The sequence below is a fragment of the Manis pentadactyla genome, chromosome 2 (genome assembly GCF_030020395.1).
Source record: "Manis pentadactyla isolate mManPen7 chromosome 2, mManPen7.hap1, whole genome shotgun sequence".
Lineage (NCBI taxonomy): Eukaryota > Metazoa > Chordata > Mammalia > Pholidota > Manidae > Manis > Manis pentadactyla.
Window position 1 is genome coordinate 34,678,934 of NC_080020.1, and position 10,200 is coordinate 34,689,133.

The following is a 10,200-nucleotide window of genomic DNA, read 5'->3' on the forward strand; positions in this document are numbered from 1 at the left end:
TGAGAGTTCAGAAGCAAGCTCCTGGCCGTGCTGGGGACGGGGGGTGTTAGGAGGTAACTTTCCTGAAGGAATGAAGCTTGAGCTGAGCTTTGAAAGGGTGGGAAGGGAGCCTTAAAGGCAGAAGGAACTGCCCTTCAACAGCTCTAGCAAGGGTGTGAATGGTGCTGCTCAAAAGGCAGGCAGGGGCCAGGCATGTAGGATCTGGAGGACTTTGGATATATTTTTGTCTTCATCATAAGAAACTGGGAGTGAAAAGGTGATGATGTGATCAGATGTGCATTTTAGAAAGATTAATTTGGCTGCTGGGTGGAAAATGGATTAGAGAAGGAATGGAGAGTTTACGCACCATCAAAATTAGTTATCCGCCTCACTAAGAAGGCTATAATTTAAAACAATGGCAAAATCACAGAAAATAACAGGGTCGGTAATAATATGGAGAAACTGGAACCCTTGTATATTGCTGGTGTAAACTGATGCAGCCCCTTTGAAAAACAGGTTGGAGTTCCATCATAACTTAAACATTGAATGACCATTTGACTCAGCAATTCCCCTTTTAGGTACATACCCACAGGTATTGAAAACAGGAACTCAAACAAAAAATTGTACATGAATGTTCATAGCAGTACTATGCACAATAGCCAAAAGGTAGAAATAACCCAAAGCCCACGAACTGATAAATGGATAAACAAATGTGGTATATCCATACCATGGAATATTACCCAGCCATAAAAAGGAATGAGGTAAGAGTATATTTGTAAATGACATATCCAACAAGGGGTTAACATCCAAAATATATAAAGAACTGACACACCTCAACACCCAAAAAGCAAATAACTGGATTAAAAAATGGGCAGAGGATATGAAGAGACAGTTCTCCAAAGAAGAAATTCAGATGGCCAACAGGCACATGAAAAGATGCTCCACATCACTAATCATCAGGGAAATGCAAATAAAAACCACAATGAGATATCACCTCACACCAGTAAGGATGGCCAGCATTGAAAAGACTAAGAACAACAAATGTTGGCAAGGATGTGGAGAAAGGGGAACCCCCCTACACTGCTGGTGGGAATGTAAGCTAGTTCAACCATTGTGGAAAGCAGTATGGAGGTTCCTCAAAAAACTAAAAATAGAAATACCATTTGACCCCAGAATCCCACTTCTTGGAATGTACCCAAAGAATACAACTTCTCAGATTCAAAAAGACATATGCACCCGTATGTTCATTGCAGCACTTTTTACAATAGCCAAGATATGGAAGCAACCTAAGTGTCCATCTGTAGATGAACGGATAAAGAAGATGTGGTACATATACACAATGGAATACTATTCAGCCATAAGAAAGAAAGAAATCCTACCATTTGCAACAACATGGATGGAGCTGGAGGACATTATGCTCAGTGATATAAGCCAGGAGGAGAAAGACAAGTGCCAAATTATTTCCCTCATTCGTGGAGTATAACAATAAAGCAAAATGGCAGCAGACTCAAGAGACTCCAAGAAGGAACTAGTGGTTACCAAAGGGGAGGGGTGTGGGAGGGCGGGTGGGGAGGGAGGGAGAAGGGGACTGAGGGGTATTATGTTTAGTACACATGGTGTGGGGGTCAAGGGGAGAACAGTGTATCACAGAGAAGGGACGTAGTGGATCTCTGGCAACTTGCTACACTGATGGACAGTGACTGCATTGGGGTGTGGGTGGGGACTTGATAATATGGGTAAGTGTAGTAACCACATTGTTTTTTCATGTGAAAGCTTCATAAGAGTGTATATCAATCATACCTTAATAAAAAAAATTTTTTTAAGTGCTACGATAAAAAAAAAGGAATGAAGTACTGATACATGTTACAACATAGATGAACCTCAAAAACATCATGCTAAGTGAAAGAAGCCTGACACAAAAGGCCACATATTGTATGATTCCATTTACATGAAATATCTAGAGTCAGAAAATCCATAAGGACAGAAAGCAGACTGATGGTTGCCAGGGCTGAGGGGAATGGGAAATGGGGAGTGACTGACAACGGTTACATGGTTTCTTTTGGGGATGATGAAAATGTTCTGGAACTAGATGGTGGTGATGGTCGCACAACATTGTGAATGTGCTAATTGTCACTAATAGTAAATTTCATGTTATGTGTCTTTTTCTATAACAAAAAAATTAAGTAAGTTATCCTCATTTCTCCCTCCTCGATGCCAGAAGGAAGTTGATCTCATTATGCCCTCCTGGTTTTTAAGATGCCATAAGTGCCCAGGTAGTGTACTTTGTACTCTGCCCACCCGTAGGATGATTGCAGTAAACACTGAATAAGCAGTAATGTTAGACCATCAAATGAGAAAGTATTTTCTTCTCATTCCTTCTGGTTACATCAAGTTGAAAGTCTCACTTTGGTGTTAGTAAATCCCTAACACCCCTCTAATACTTACCAATCCCTCTCTCTCTTTATATGTATATATATTTTTTTCTTTTTAAGTAAAGAAATAGCAGACCTTGGGCTCAGAGCTTTAGGCAGGCAGCCTCAGAGCTCAAATTTAATAATACTGTTTTGTTTTTATTGTATTTAACTTTACTGAAAACTTCTCTTTAGGGCAAGTGACACTAGAATTTCAACTATGCAGATGACATTAAATTTTCCTTTTCAAATAAATTTTATTAAGTGATGAAATTATTTTTAAATTGACATAAATAATAGAGGGCTGCAGAAATAGCAAAAATCATGATATGGCTGTGCTAATGACCAAAGTTTATGCAATAGCACACTTCAATTACAGCTGTTACTTCTCAGGAACTATGTCCATCAAACCTTTAAAAATTATAGCCTGTGGACAAAGTTCTGGTTAGGACTCATATTGTACTAGCCCCTATCCACCCCCACCCTGTCACTGTGTCACTATAATAGAGCATGCAGAGTGAGCCAACGAAGCCTGCGGTTTGGAAATTAAAGTTGAAGAGGCAGGAGCTGGCTTCTAGTCCAAGGCCTTTCTAGCTGCCCCTGAGGGTAACTGGGGACTCTGGTGTGACTCATCACGGAAGTTCTCACCAAGGGAAGGGATGGACTGATGGTGAAAAGAATGCCTGGTCAATCTAACTGCATCCCAAATCCCACTTTACCTCCAGAAATTAGAGAATCTCCTAGAAACAGGTCTTCATGAGTTGTGCTCATACTGTTGACTCTAGTTATCCTCCCAAGAAGATGCTACCAGCAGAGTCAGGGCCTGTGAGGAGTGAGGTCAAGATGACTGCGAGCATCCTCTACAGCCCTCAGATTTCTTCTCACCCTTCCTTCTATTCCAAAACCCCTCAGAGCAGTGATTACTAAGAAGTACCCAAATGAACACCATTTTGAAATCTAAGATATAAAAGGCTGTTCATTTTAAGGTATAACAAAAGCAATTCACTGTGCTATAGCCTTTAGAAAAATTCTCCTAGATAAGAGAAAATATTCTGAGGGGTTCCAAATGTCCTTCAAATTGATACTGTGAAAGCCCCAGGATTTTAGTGTAGACAGCTGGATTCAGTAGCAAACCAACAGTGTACCTTCCTGGTGGATGGAAGATGTATAAGAAAAGCTAAAACATCACTGGAATAAATCAGTGGAAAAGTTCATTGGTCTCATTCCTTCTCTAAAAGACAGTTGTTTGTGCAGAGACTTTTTTGGTTTTAAATCCAGTCTTTCTTAACTCTAACTATGTGCAATGTGCATGTTTTGTTAGAGTCAACAAAATGGAGTTAATCACAGCACAGAGCATATTTCCTAAAGCTCTAGCTCGGCCTGTGCTTGGGACCGTTCTCATACAAATATTTCTTCTCCCTTTAAAAACAGAGTGAAACAAACAGAAAATAGGTGTTCAAATAGTGATAATGTTTTGACTCAAAATGTCACAAATCGAAATACAACTTTGTACAATACCCCAGCACAACTCAGCCAGAAGAAAACCCTCATTAACTGAACTCAGCTCCAGTGATAGAATAGTCCTGGTTATAAACTTGGAAGACATGGGCAGTAAGAAGTTGATTCTAGTGTGATGCCCAAGACTACGAGGTCAGGCATGGGAAAGGACCCCATGCTGCTGGAGTCTGTCATGGCAGCCGTTCTTCAGCAGATGCCCCCAGCCAGCCCCATCCTCTGCTCTCCCAGACCTGGGGTGGGGAGACCCAAGTTCTGAGCACTGATCCAGGAGGAGTCAGGAACCTTGGGGTAAGAAGCCTCCATATAGAAAAGAGTCCCCAATCCATTTTTGTCTTCTGCCCAGAGGTCAGAAGAGAGGGAAGTGGAATGTGGACAACTGGTGCCATTTCTTGCTTTTCCTTTTTGCCCATGCCAGAAAATAATGAATATCTTTTCTCTCTAGGTATCCACTGGTAAAGAGCAGTTCATTCATTTGAACCACGCAAGTGGGATAGGACAAGAATATGCTGAAAATAATTGAAGTTTTGCTCACAAAGTCAGTGGGAACCCCACTTCAGCTGAAATTCTGAAGTCAAATAAGGCAGAGTATGGGCCTGTTCATGAAAAGTGAGTGATTTATCTTAATTTTGCATCCTTTAACCTGCTTCCCAAAAGTTGTCTGGTTCAGGAAAATCGCAAAAGACAGTTAAAGAGAGATTAAGTACATGGAGCAGTAAGAGACGCTCTTCTGAATTTTTTCTTAGAACATTAATTCTGCTTTGCTAGTGGCACGGGGAACTATTGGGTGATTTTTCTGTTTCTATGAATTTTTGTTTATGGAAAATTAGTTCTTTCTCATCCTCACTAAACAAAATCTAAAGGATGAAGTTTGACAATTTACTTTTGGGAGAATGTGGGCAAACATTTTCATGTAATATTTATGGGAAGAGAAACAAATTAAACCTCTTAAGAGAAGGAACACATTAGCTATCCCTGAGCTAAGGAACTGCAAGAGCTTGCCTATTTGGTAAAAGGAGAAAAGGAAAAATATAGAAGGTTGGACACAATGGAATATTTTGATAAATTGTCCTGCTTGTGTACTTATATAATTAAGTCATTATATTAGCTTGGGCTTCCACAACAAAATACCACAGACTGGGTGGCTTAAAACAACAGAAATTTATTTTCTCACAGTTCTGGAGGCTAGACATCTAAGATCAAGATGTCAGCAGGGTTGTTCCATGAGGCTTCTGTCCTTGGCTTCAGATGGCCACCTTCTCACCGTGTCCTCACGTGGCCTTTTTTCTGTGGGTGCTCATCCCCAGACCTCTTCCTCTTATGAGGACATCAGTCCTATTGGAATACATCCCCACCCTTATGAACTCATTTAACCTTCACTACCTCCTTAAAGGTTCTATCTCCAAATACAGCCACACCAGAGTGAAGGTTTCAGCATATGAATTTAGGGGGAACAATTCAGTCCATAACAGTCAGTATACAGAAGTTTTCTGGAAGGATACACAGCACACTGTTGTTAACACCACTTATGGTAAGTGGTGCTGGGATTCCAAGTTAGCCCTATTCTTATACCGGAATTTTTTAAATGGTCTTCTTTTAAAAGATGATGACGATAAAAGGATATTAGTTGGGAGGAGTGCCACATTTTATCCTGTCCAGTACGACAGAGGCTCAACCAGCCCTGAGTGCTGAGCGCCATCTGCCTCATTTCTAGGCCTCATGCAGAAGGAAGCCTGCCTTGGCCAGCACCAGCATCCCGAGTGGTCCCAGACCGTAGTGCTAAGGGAAAGAAAAGGGCCGGGTGAGAAAACAGCGCAATCCTGTGGCAAGTATGTCTTAACCCTTTGGCCCCATCTAAGGCCTGTGGGCTTACAGGTGCCCTGCATGACCCATGGGCCTCCAGCTCAGATACAGAAGGTGCTGCAGACGGGCCCTTGGAGCAGGGGGCGGAGGGAGTGGGCTGTGGTATTGGGAGTCTAAAGGCCCTTTCAAGCCCCCCACAACTTCTCTACTCACTTCTCGTCCCACATTCTTCCACTGAAGTCAGCATTGGTGGCAGAAATAACTCCTCAGGGCCTTTTGCAAGAAATTTCAGGAATAAATGAGAAGTTGCTTTAGTCCCCTGAATTTCATAAACCTAGTTGCCTCCATGTCTGTGATTGTTAGCTGTTTTGTCTGTCAGCATTTTCATAAACCGTTCCTTTTCATGAGCCATGATAAGCATTTAATCAAAGCTGAGCTGGAGGCACGCGTCCCAGCACTGCAGCAGGAAGGTGGGGTGCAGGGAGCGCTGTGAGGCCGTGTGTGGGTTGAAGCTGTGAGCCGACACAGCAGAACCACACTGAACTGCGAGGCACTAAAACAATAATGGTAACAACTGCCTTTCTCTATGCCCGTGAAACTGGGCCAGGCGCTGAGTTAAGTCTTCTGGATCCTCTAATCCTCGTCAAAAAACCTTGAATGGTGCTTTTATTGATGAGAGGCTCAGAGAGGATCAGTCACCCAGCCAGGAAGAGATATGTGTCAGGGTTTGGCTGAGTTCAGCTTCACATATCAGAACATAAGTAACAGTGGCTTGAATAGTCAGAAGATTTTTGTTTTGTTTCTCTCATGTGAGAAGCCTGGAGGTAGGCCGTCCTTAGATGGTGTGGCCACTCTACCTGTCAGGAGAGGCCTGTGTCCCTTCTAGTGTTTGCCTGTCCCATCCTCCTAATGTAATCATAATGTCCCTCTTCAGGCAGAAAAGGGACAAGGACAAGGACACATACAGCTGCCTCTGTCCCCCTTTGAAGATTTCCAGAAAGTTCCATCTTATCCTTCTGTGTCATGTGGACACTGCTTTCTGCAAGGTAGCTATTGTGAGCCTGCTACTGTGTTAAGCATTTACATATATTGATGCATTTACTCTACATAACAGCCCTGTAAAGAAGGCTTTTTCAACCTGGGTTCTAGTTCAATTCCCACTATTACATAGCTAAGTAATTCTAGATAAATCACTGTCTTTCAGCCTCCCTCACTTTTCTTATCTGTTTTATAAGGGACTGGACTAGATAAACAATTCTTTACCCAGGGTCTGCAGACCTTTATGGGGCCATGGAAAAGATTCACTGGAGTATGAAAAGTGCACCTGTATGTATGTACCCACTAACTCTGCAATTCCACTCCTAGGAATATATCTAACAAAAAATGCAAACAAAAAGATTCGCTGGAGATGGTCATGAATTTGGATGGGGAAAAATATTACATTCTTATTGTCACTAACTTCTAGTTGAAATTTAGCATTTCTTTATATTATGACTGTAGGCAACAGACCAGAGGAATATTAACAGAACTTGTGGCTTTTTCACCAAAAGAAATCACAGATTTTTCATAGCCTATTAGAGTTCTTTCACATATGTTAATGTATTGTTTTATGCTCATCACTACTTCAAAGTTAGGGTAGTTATCACCCCACCACATTTAATATGTTAATTATATTACTTGATTCCCCAAACATCCAGTGCCTCTGCTTTGACCTGAACAGAGGATTACAAAGAAACCACCTTCCTTTCTGGAGTGAAAAGATTGCCCTCCGCTCGAGAGGGAGCCTGAGAGGACTCAGCAAGAGTGGGACAACAGATGAAAATATTCTGCACAGTACTTGACAGCCAGTTGGCACTCAGCACATGTCCCCTTCTTCTTCCTTCTGACTCCTGTCCTTGCTTCCTGCTGGACCCAAATTGGCCTGCTGCCTGAACTTGTGGACGTTTGTACTTCAAGAACACAAGCTTTATGCTTTAAGATAGGCACTGACATTTAATATAGTAAAGTGAGCGTTGGAAGGAAGTATGTTTCCTAACTCAAAATAAATTGTTTGGTCCAGCTGCTGAGTCCCAGGGGAAAAAAATGTGCTAGCTCAGTCATTCCATTTATGGTTAGTGCACAGATTCCCTTTCTTGGTCCAAATGACCCAAGCTGAGGGCAAAGAGGGGTTGGGCAGTTGGGCAAGTGGGTACAGGATTCTCGTCTTGGCAGTCTGCTGGATGACTCCCTCCAAGACTGTCAGTCTCCATATTATGTGGTATCTCCATCCATCCAGCCTTAAAGGCCTCATCTTTAACCAGGCTTTGAGCCATTTGCTTGACACTGAAAAACTGCTGAATTTTCCTGCCAAGTATATATCCATATATATTTCTATAGCTATAAATCACCTTCAAAACCACTTCTCCTTTTTTCAGTTGAGGTTACTCTATGTGAAGAACAGGTAAATAGAAAAATAGATTTGTTCTTTAAAAAAACATAGACTTCGTGGTTAGACTCAGCTTTATGTCCTTTTTCTATTCCACTAGCTGTGTAAACTTGAGGAAAACTTTTGACTTCTCTGAGCCTTGGTCCCATCATTTGTAATAATAATACCTACCAGCATCATCCACTGATACAATATTTAAGTGACTATTGGGCACCAGGCACTGTGCTAGGCTCTAGGGATTTCATAGCAAAGGAGACAGACAAGATCCTGATCCTTGCGGCTCTTACAGTCTAGTAGAGAGAGTTATAATCATTGAATAAATAAGTACTCAAGATTGTTAAAGATGTGATAAATGACATGAAGGAGATGTACAGGTTGACATGACAGACTGAGCTACTTAAGTGATATGAAGGCAAGACCTGAAGAACAAGAATGAGCAAACCATGGGAAGAAATGTCAAAGGTTATCAGGCAGAGGGAACATTGAGCACAAAGGTCTGTAGATGGGGAAAATATTGTTGTTTTTAGGAACACATTTTACAGTACAGCATATTAAGAGGGAAAGTGGTACAAGATGAGGTCAAAGACATAGAGACCAGATCACACAGGTCTTATGGGTCATGATAAGGAATTTTTAGATTTTTCTGTAATCAGAGTGATAAGCCAATGAAAACAGTGAAGATTTGTACAAGATTCATGTTTTTAAAAGATCAGTCTGGTTACTGCATGGTGAAGAGATTATAGGAAACAAAGGTGAAAGTAGGGAGGCTGTTGTAAGGATTACTATAATTACAAATGTAAAAACATGAGCACAAACCCCCAACACTATCAGTTCTCTGTGAATCTGAGCTGCCTTCTGGAAAGTCTAAGCCTGTCCTAACACAGTAGACACTAGTTTCATGTAGCTACTGAATATTTGAAATGTGGCTAAAATTTGGACTTCTTTTCAGGGATTTCATGTTTTATTTAATTGTAATCAAATTTAATTTTAATTTAAGAACTAATTTAACATCTGATTCCGTCATTGGGAAATACATTTGAAAAACTTGGATATATAAACTTTTTTACTGTAAACTTTATGAAACCTGAGTACAGATTCAAATAATTACCATGAAACTTTTCAAATTGAGATGTACCAACAGTAAAGTCCATATGTGATCCCAAAGAGTTAGTATGAAAAACAGAATATGAAATTTTTCTCTTCATAATTTTTATGTTGATCATAAGCTCAAATGATAACATTTTGGGTATATTGAGTTAGATAAAATAAGATTAATTTCACATATTTTATTGTTTTAAAGCTGCTACCAGAAATTTTTAAATTACATATGTGGCTTACATTGTATTGATATTAAACATGCTGATCTAAGGGAAAACAGAAATCTATAAATTTAAATGCACAGAATGTTAACTGCTAATAATGTCTCCTGTTAGAAATCTTAAAGATTGGAACTGAGAAAAAAATAGAGAACAATAGCATCTTTTGAAAACACTATAGAAATATAGGAACTACATCCTAGTTATGTGTTTTTATACATCACATCCCCAAGGAATTCTTTTGGCATCCCTGACTATTCCTGGATATTGGACTCCATTTTGGCAAGTTCAGGTACCCCAACTCTGGGGGAAGGTGGAAAATGGAGGCCAGGACTTAGAGGATCCCAGAGTGTAAAGCTTTCTCCCTAAAGCCACACTCAGTAAGCCTCATGGTATTAATGTATCCACTTTGGGCACAGAAAGATCTGAGTCAGTCTAGCATAGATTTAAATCTCTAGCTCCAGGGACCATAGATGCACAGAGCCTCCCAAAGTTTAGCACAGTATGTGCATAATAATTCACTAGGGGAGTCAAGAATGATTTCCATCCATCTCTGCCTGAAGATTTTCCACAAGGAAATTTATTTTAGGTTAAAGTTGGTGCCAGGTCTCTACAAAGTGCTATAGGTTCGTTATCTCATTTAAGCCTCATGAAACTTTATGAGGTAGGTATCAAGGCTCAGTGACCTGTCCAAGATCAGATCACACAGCTGCTAAGAGACAGATGAGGATGTAAACCCAGGCAGTCTGAC